The sequence below is a fragment of the Echinops telfairi genome, unplaced genomic scaffold, assembly GCF_000313985.2.
Source record: "Echinops telfairi isolate 266 unplaced genomic scaffold, ASM31398v2 ScPeMD7_3;HRSCAF=10, whole genome shotgun sequence".
NCBI lineage: Eukaryota > Metazoa > Chordata > Mammalia > Afrosoricida > Tenrecidae > Echinops > Echinops telfairi.
Genome location: NW_022103899.1, coordinates 56747883 through 56754546, shown reverse-complemented (window position 1 = coordinate 56754546; position 6664 = coordinate 56747883). Strand labels below are relative to the sequence as shown.

The window sequence follows — 6664 nt, the reverse complement described above, 5'->3', positions numbered from 1 at the left end:
AATCCTCACAGTGGGGCCGATAGACCCTAGAACCCGGTTTCCAATCTTTCTTCTGAGGGGCCTGTGGGTGGCCCCGGAGGGAGACAAAGCATTAGCGAATTAGTGATCGAAATAAGTGTGTGTACTTCAGGACTCCTCGACTCTGTCATGACAATGTGCACTGAAAACAAGTTGCGATCCAGTTGCCTCTGCCTCACGGCGACTCCACGTCCCATAGAACTGCTCCAGTGTGGTCAGTGCCTGGGTGCTCCCAGGTCGGCTCCGGGCACTTTCTTCCAAGCCTCCTCCTTTCCAGTCACTGGCCAGGTGTGGTCCTTGGCACCACCGAGAGCTATGAAGTGGGCACTGGTGAGGAGGGTCCCCTGCCGCTCCTTGGGCTGCTGAGTCCTGGCTTCTGATTGTTCTAGATCCTGTCTTGGCCCCGCTCTGCCTTGGACCTGGATCCCGAACCCTCGCTGGCTCCCGCCTGCTCCTCAGCTCCCAGGTCTGCCAACCTCTCTGCGGGATGTCAGCTCATGTTCAGTCTGTGCTTGCCGTCTTTCCATGTTCTCCTGGGTAATTCTCCCCTCCCATCCTCACACATGGTGAAGACTTGGGTCACTTCACACCTCCTTCAGGTTCCTGTGTCTGTTTTAAAGGCCAGCGTTTTCAGGAAATGGATTCAGTTGTGTAACTCTCCATGCAGTTCAACTTTAGGACACATCCGAGCGTGTAGAAACAGGACAGGCCTGGTGAGGGTGAGGTGGGCCGGGAGGCAGTCTGGGCATCTGAGCACTTGTGGGTCCTGGGGCTGGACTGCTGGGCACCTTCCTCCCCGGCCGGTCCTGGCCGGCAGCCCTGACACTGTGTTCCGCTCTACAGGGCTGGGAGCCTGGTCAGGCCCAGAGGAGGAGCCTGGGCCCTGCTCAGCTTCCTGTTCCCTCGGCTCTGCACAGTTTCACTTTCTCTGCTCAGGAGCCTGGCCCTGGCTGCCTCTCACAGCACTGACTTCCGGTGCTCTTCTCTGAGCCCAATTCCCCCACCCCACTCCCCACCTCCCTGGGGGGCTCTGGCCCAACACAGAGCCTCAGGGGCAGCAGCAGCAGCAGCAGCAGCAGCAGGTGGCAGCTCCAGCAGGTGGGTGTCCTGATCTCAGACATCACGTCCAGCCAGCGGCAGCAGCCGGGAACCTCAGCCGCCAAACTGGAGGCTTCCTCTTTGTTAAATAGCGGGAGCCCTTAAAACGGGGGCATCGGTGGGGGTGGGGGGAGGGTAGAAGCAAAGAGCCCCAGGGACACACAGGTCTGCTCCTTAAGGACTCAGCAGAGGACACCTGAGAAGGCAGGGGCAGCCGTCACACACCTCACTCTGGTTTTCCCCAAACTCACCTGTGCCTGTGTGTGAGTCGCCCTGCAGCCTCAACCTGATTTCTGGGGCTGGCTCTCTGCCCAAGAGGGCAGCCCAGTCCTTAGCCGGCCTGCTGCTGAGTGCCAGAGGGAGTGGGAGGCCGGTGGGGACCAGGAATCCAGGCAAGGACATGTCGTTCCTTCTCTGGAGTGTCATGAACTCGCTGCATAGTTTCTGGAAGCACGTGCACGTTGGCTTCCTCGTGGATCATGGGTTGGGAGGGACCCTGAGGTGCTGTGTTCCTACAGCGAGCTGCAGGCCGAGAGTCCTGCTTACACGGACACCAGCAGGCTCTGGGATTGTTGTTATAATGGTCTATCTTAGCCAATTTGCTAAGCAGGCTTGTTACCACGTTGTCTTTGCTTTCCTCTGCAGTTCACAGTTAAACCAGTTGGCACTCCTGTCATATATTGATTTGACTGATGTGTCTATTATCTGGTGATATCTCTTGCCTTGTTTCCCACTTGGATGCTTTTTCTGATCGCTCTGAAAGGTTTCTGTTCATCTGACAAGCTGTGCCTTGGCTCTCTGAGATGCAGCCTTGAGTGCTGGTGAGAGACAGCCGGTCCCTGCTGTGCACGGAGCATCTCGGGGAAGTCACTTACCCTCTTTGTGCCTGGGTCCATCCTTGGGGCTTGGACTAGTGGCTCTTTCCAGTCGGTGAGGGCGGTGGGGGCTCAGCGGTAGAATTGTCACCTAGTCAGGTTGACTCCCAGTCAACGCACCTCAGGGACAACCCCCACCCAGCCCCCAGTCTGCCTCTGTTGCTATGATGCTGATCAGGTTTCCGAGGGGCTTCCGGATCACGATGAACTAGGAAGAAAGGCCTGGTGATCTACTTATGAAATCAGCCCGTGAAAACGCTATGGTCACAAGAGATTTGCAGCCTGTCGTGGGAACAGTGCAAGAGCAGGCGGCATCGTTCTTTCCCACTGGCACGCGGAGGCCAGGTTCAGGCTATGCATTGAAGGAACCCTATGGCTGGCGCCGTGGGGAGAGTTCTCAGGAGGTGCCAGCAGTAGCATTATCCATGGGATTAAATGCTGCAGACAGACAGGGGGTTTCTGTCTGCTGTTTGCCCTCTCAGCACCACATTCAGCAATTTTGTGTGATAAAAATCATCAGTCTTCTATCCCCATCACACCAGCTCGAAGAGTCATTCCTAGAAAGTCCCAGCGAGGTGATCCGTTGTCCCCAGGTGTTTCCGTACAGGGAACCTTAGTCTGGCTGGGATTTATGGTTGTTATGAAGTCAGGCAGCCTGGCGGCATAGTGGTTATACATTGGGCTACTCATCACCAAGTCAGCTCTTTGAACCCACCAGCGGCTCCTGGCAGAAGGATGAGGCTCTGTACACCCTGTAAGGAGTAATGGAACCCACAGGGGCCGTTCTACTCTGCCCTATGGGGTCACTGTGATTCAGGATCGACTGCATGGCAGGAAGTTTGAATGGAGTCAGGTAAGGCTTTCACGGGTCTTTCCCCCCGGGTTGGCCCACATGCTGGTGATGCAGGGGTCCAACGTGCTCAGCGGCTCACCATAAGCTTGGTGGTTTGAAGCCACCAGCCGCTGTAGGAGACAGATGTATACATATGTTTCCATAGAGATTTACAGCCTTGGGAACCCTACAGGACAACAGAGACTGGCCAAGGGGGTTGCTATGAGTTGGAGCCGACTCAAAAACACGGAGTGTGGGATATTTAGACTTTTCTGTTGGTTTGATAGCCAAGAACCCCCACACCATTGTTGACCCGTTTCTCCTCTTCTTCCCAGAGATGGCATATGCAAATGTATCATCTACAGTGTGGTGTGTACCTTTTCCATACAGGTACACACGCATATTACACGTGTGTCCCGGCTCCTGTTCGTTCCTATCGATGTTTCCCTCTCGGTAAGCGAGAAGGGAGCTTGGAGCCCTTGGGGGTGCGCTGTTCATGTGCTCCCTGCTGCCTGAGAAGTTGGCAGGTCTAGTTCACGCAGAGGGGCCACAAATGAAGAGCTGGCCCAGGAAGTCAGCCACTGGCGCTGCTGTGGGGCACAGTTCTCCTCAGACACCTGGGAGGCTTCCACTGGTCGGAACAAACTCTAGCGCAAGTGGTTCGGGTTTGGCTCCTACTTTTTAGGCTATGTGAGGGCCAAGCCTTCTTCCTTATCCTTATTTATTTTTTACCTCCTTTTTCTAATGTTTAACATCCTTCCTCGGAGCATCTTCCGAATCTGCCACCGAAGCATCGCCGGGGTTTACCAGGCTGTGGCTAAAATTTAACCCAACCTCCAGGCACAATTCTAGGGCCTGTTCTTGGTCTAAGCCTCTGCAGCCTGGGCTTCCAGCCCCCTCGCAAGCCCGCCAGTGCTCCTGAAGCTGCTCACGTTCTCGCCACGGTCCTGGTCCTGTGCATGCTCTTCCAGACTAAGCCAGGCTCGCCTTCCCCTGGGAGTACAGCTGGGACACCTCCAAAGGATGTCGGAAGGTTCTTCCCCCTGTTCTCGGGTGTCCCTGAAGGGGCTTCCTCATCATGCAGTGAAGGGATGTTGCTTTGCTTGATCCCCCCTGGTCCTCCTTGCCCTGTGTTACTGCTCCTTTGGCGTCTAGCTGATCCTTGCTGTGAATCCATGCCTGTGAAAGGAGTCTAGGCTGGTGGGTGCCGATGGGGACAGGAGTGCCCATTGTCCCTTCAGGCCTTTTCCTGACGGGAAATGTGGGTTTAGGGTACGTCCACGCTGGAGTATGTCTCAAGACATCGATGTTTGTATAGCTGCGTCACCCTCCATTGAATGTGCAGACCACCAAATGGTCATCCATTCAGCTGTGGGTAGGCCCCAGGACAGTTCCCCGCTTTGGCAATTGCGAACAAGGTTGCCACGAACATTAGCCGACATCTCTTTGAATCTCTGCTTTCAATTCCTTTGAGACTTAGATAGATGGCTCTTAGGGAAATGCTGTGTTAAACGTATGGAGGAATCCCGGCAATATTTTTTCCTAGCACCCTGTGGCCCCACCATGAGGCTTCTCCAGACAGACAGATGTTCAAGGATTCCCAGGTTTCTCCTTGGCCCAATGGTCACGACCTCTGCAGCTGCACATGAACAGATGAAGAATGAATAACCCAGTGACCGTTTTATTTTCGAGGTCATTACGATTGACCATCTTAAAGGTGACTCCGGGCCCCTTGTTCTTCTTGGCATGTGCTCCTCCTGAGCTCAGAGCATCTCAACCATGCTTACCTCTGCAGGATCACCCCCAGGCATATCGTGGGTGGTACGTGTCTCCTGTTCCCTGTCTTCCAGGACTTCCTCACAATCTGTGGACCCCAGTAGCATCTTTTCTTGTTTTCCAGCGCTGTTTAATGCAAACCTTGTAGCTTTGAGAATGAAGTAAGGCAGACAGGGTTGCCCAGTCTGACCCAGAGATCAATCTTTGAAATTAATCATTAAAAAAAAACCAACCAAAACTCACAGCCATGGAGTCAATGCCAACGCATAGCAACCCGATAGGGCAAGTTAAATCTGCTCTGGTGAGTTTCCAAGAAGGTAACTCTTTAAGGAGTAAAAAGCTCTGTCTTTCTTCCAGGGAGTGGCTGGTGATTTTGAACTGCTGATCTTGAAATTAGCACCTTCAGACATAGCCACTCTGCCTCCAAGGCTCAAAATTAGTAATTCGCTGCAGTTTAAATTCTCTTTGACATTAAACACCTTTGGAAAAAATAGAATCCAGGTATGATAGTTGGGTTTTAAAAAAATCTTGAGGTTGGTTGAATCTCTTGGTCGTGCCTGTGTTTTCTTGTTAATTTGTCAGAGAATTTCATCTGTGGATTTTTTTAAGACCTATTCCAACCTCTTTTTCTTGTGATCTGCTAAAGGTCAGTTTTCATTAATGATGAATGGGCCTGGGAAAGGGTGCACGATCTGTTTTGAGAAGCAAAATTGATACAGAATAAACCAAGTGCACTGTTTCTCTTAATCATGTCTTCTCTTTCACGTTTTTTATTTATGTTTGCTTGGAAATATGTACATTATGGCTGGTCTATACATTTTCTAGATATTATCATCTTTCTTCCAGACTTTTTTTTAATGCTGTCTCTATTTCTTAAACATTGTTCATGTGTGCTTTCCTCTGTAGTCCACGCAAGCATGGTGGATTGAGCTCCGTGTGTCCATTCAGCTTAGAACTTATGAATATAAGACTGGAACCAGAAGTCCAAAATTCATTCCCAGTTCTATCACTTCCAAACTGTGCAATTTTGGGAAATCAGTTAAACCTCTCTACGTTTCCCCATCAATATAATGTAGTAATAGGAACCATCTCTTTGTGAAGATTGAATTAGTTAATGCATGTGAAATGCTTAGAAGATAGCCGGGTACACAGGGAATGCTGGATAAATATTAGCTACTTTTAATCTCCCATCATTTGCCTCTCAGTTGTCCTGGGGTGACTTGCATCTTGCTAAGAAGCTGGAAATTGATACTAATTGTATTTCATACACCAATGGGTCACCCACAGGGAACAGGTGCGGCAGGGCTTCCAGATTAAGACAGACTAGGGAAAAAGACCAGGGCAAAGATCTGACCTCCTTTGGCTTCCCTGTTGCCACAAGGCAGGGGTCAAACATGCCTCCTTGCTCCATCCTTCTTTACGTATTCTGGCAACAACCTTTCCTCGCCCACCCCTCTGTAGTTACACTGGGCTGTGGTAGTTTGTTGTAATGGCCACACAGAACTCCCAGACAATACTCACAGTTAGGAAGTTTTCTAAGGAAGTTAATAGGTTACTCCAAGTCAGGATTCTCACTGCTATCGAGTCAATACTGACTCGCGGGGACCCTGTAGGACAGAGTCCTGCCCCTGGGAATTTCAGAGACTGTCACTGTTGATGAGAGTAGAAAGCCCTGTCTTTCTCTCATGGAGCGGCTGGTGGTTTAGAACCACTGACCTTACAGATTGCTGCTGAACTCATAACTACTCTGCCCGTATGCAGTCATTGATCCACAGCAACACCTCTCCTGGCCAACGACCACGTCCCTTTCCAGTCCTCAGCCTTTGGGCCACCTGGTCCCTTGTCCTCTGCCTTTCTGTACTAGGAGCCTTTCCCCCAACCCCGTCTCAGTGTCATGGTCATGGTGCTGCTTCCCTTGCTCTGCCTCACAGTCTCTGTGCCACAGGCTTTGGTGTTTCCGAACTCAGGCTCTGCCACTTCAAACTTGGCCACTGTTGGAACATGCTTCTCCTCTGCTCCTGTTTTAGGGATGGCTTATCCTTACAGCGTGGGCTGGGGAGTGGGA

General features: G+C 51.7%; 1 protein-coding gene across 1 annotated transcript in view; it reads left to right on the top strand.

Moving 5' to 3' along the window:
• The first annotated feature begins 974 nt into the window (after positions 1-974).
• The window catches only part of SP110 (SP110 nuclear body protein), a 29170-nt gene continuing 23480 nt past the window's right edge, over positions 975-6664 (top strand). Inside the window, exon 1 of the mRNA XM_045296304.1 lies at positions 975-1116. The gene's annotated coding sequence lies outside the window, so the exon portion shown is untranslated. The remainder of the gene's footprint in view (positions 1117-6664) is intronic.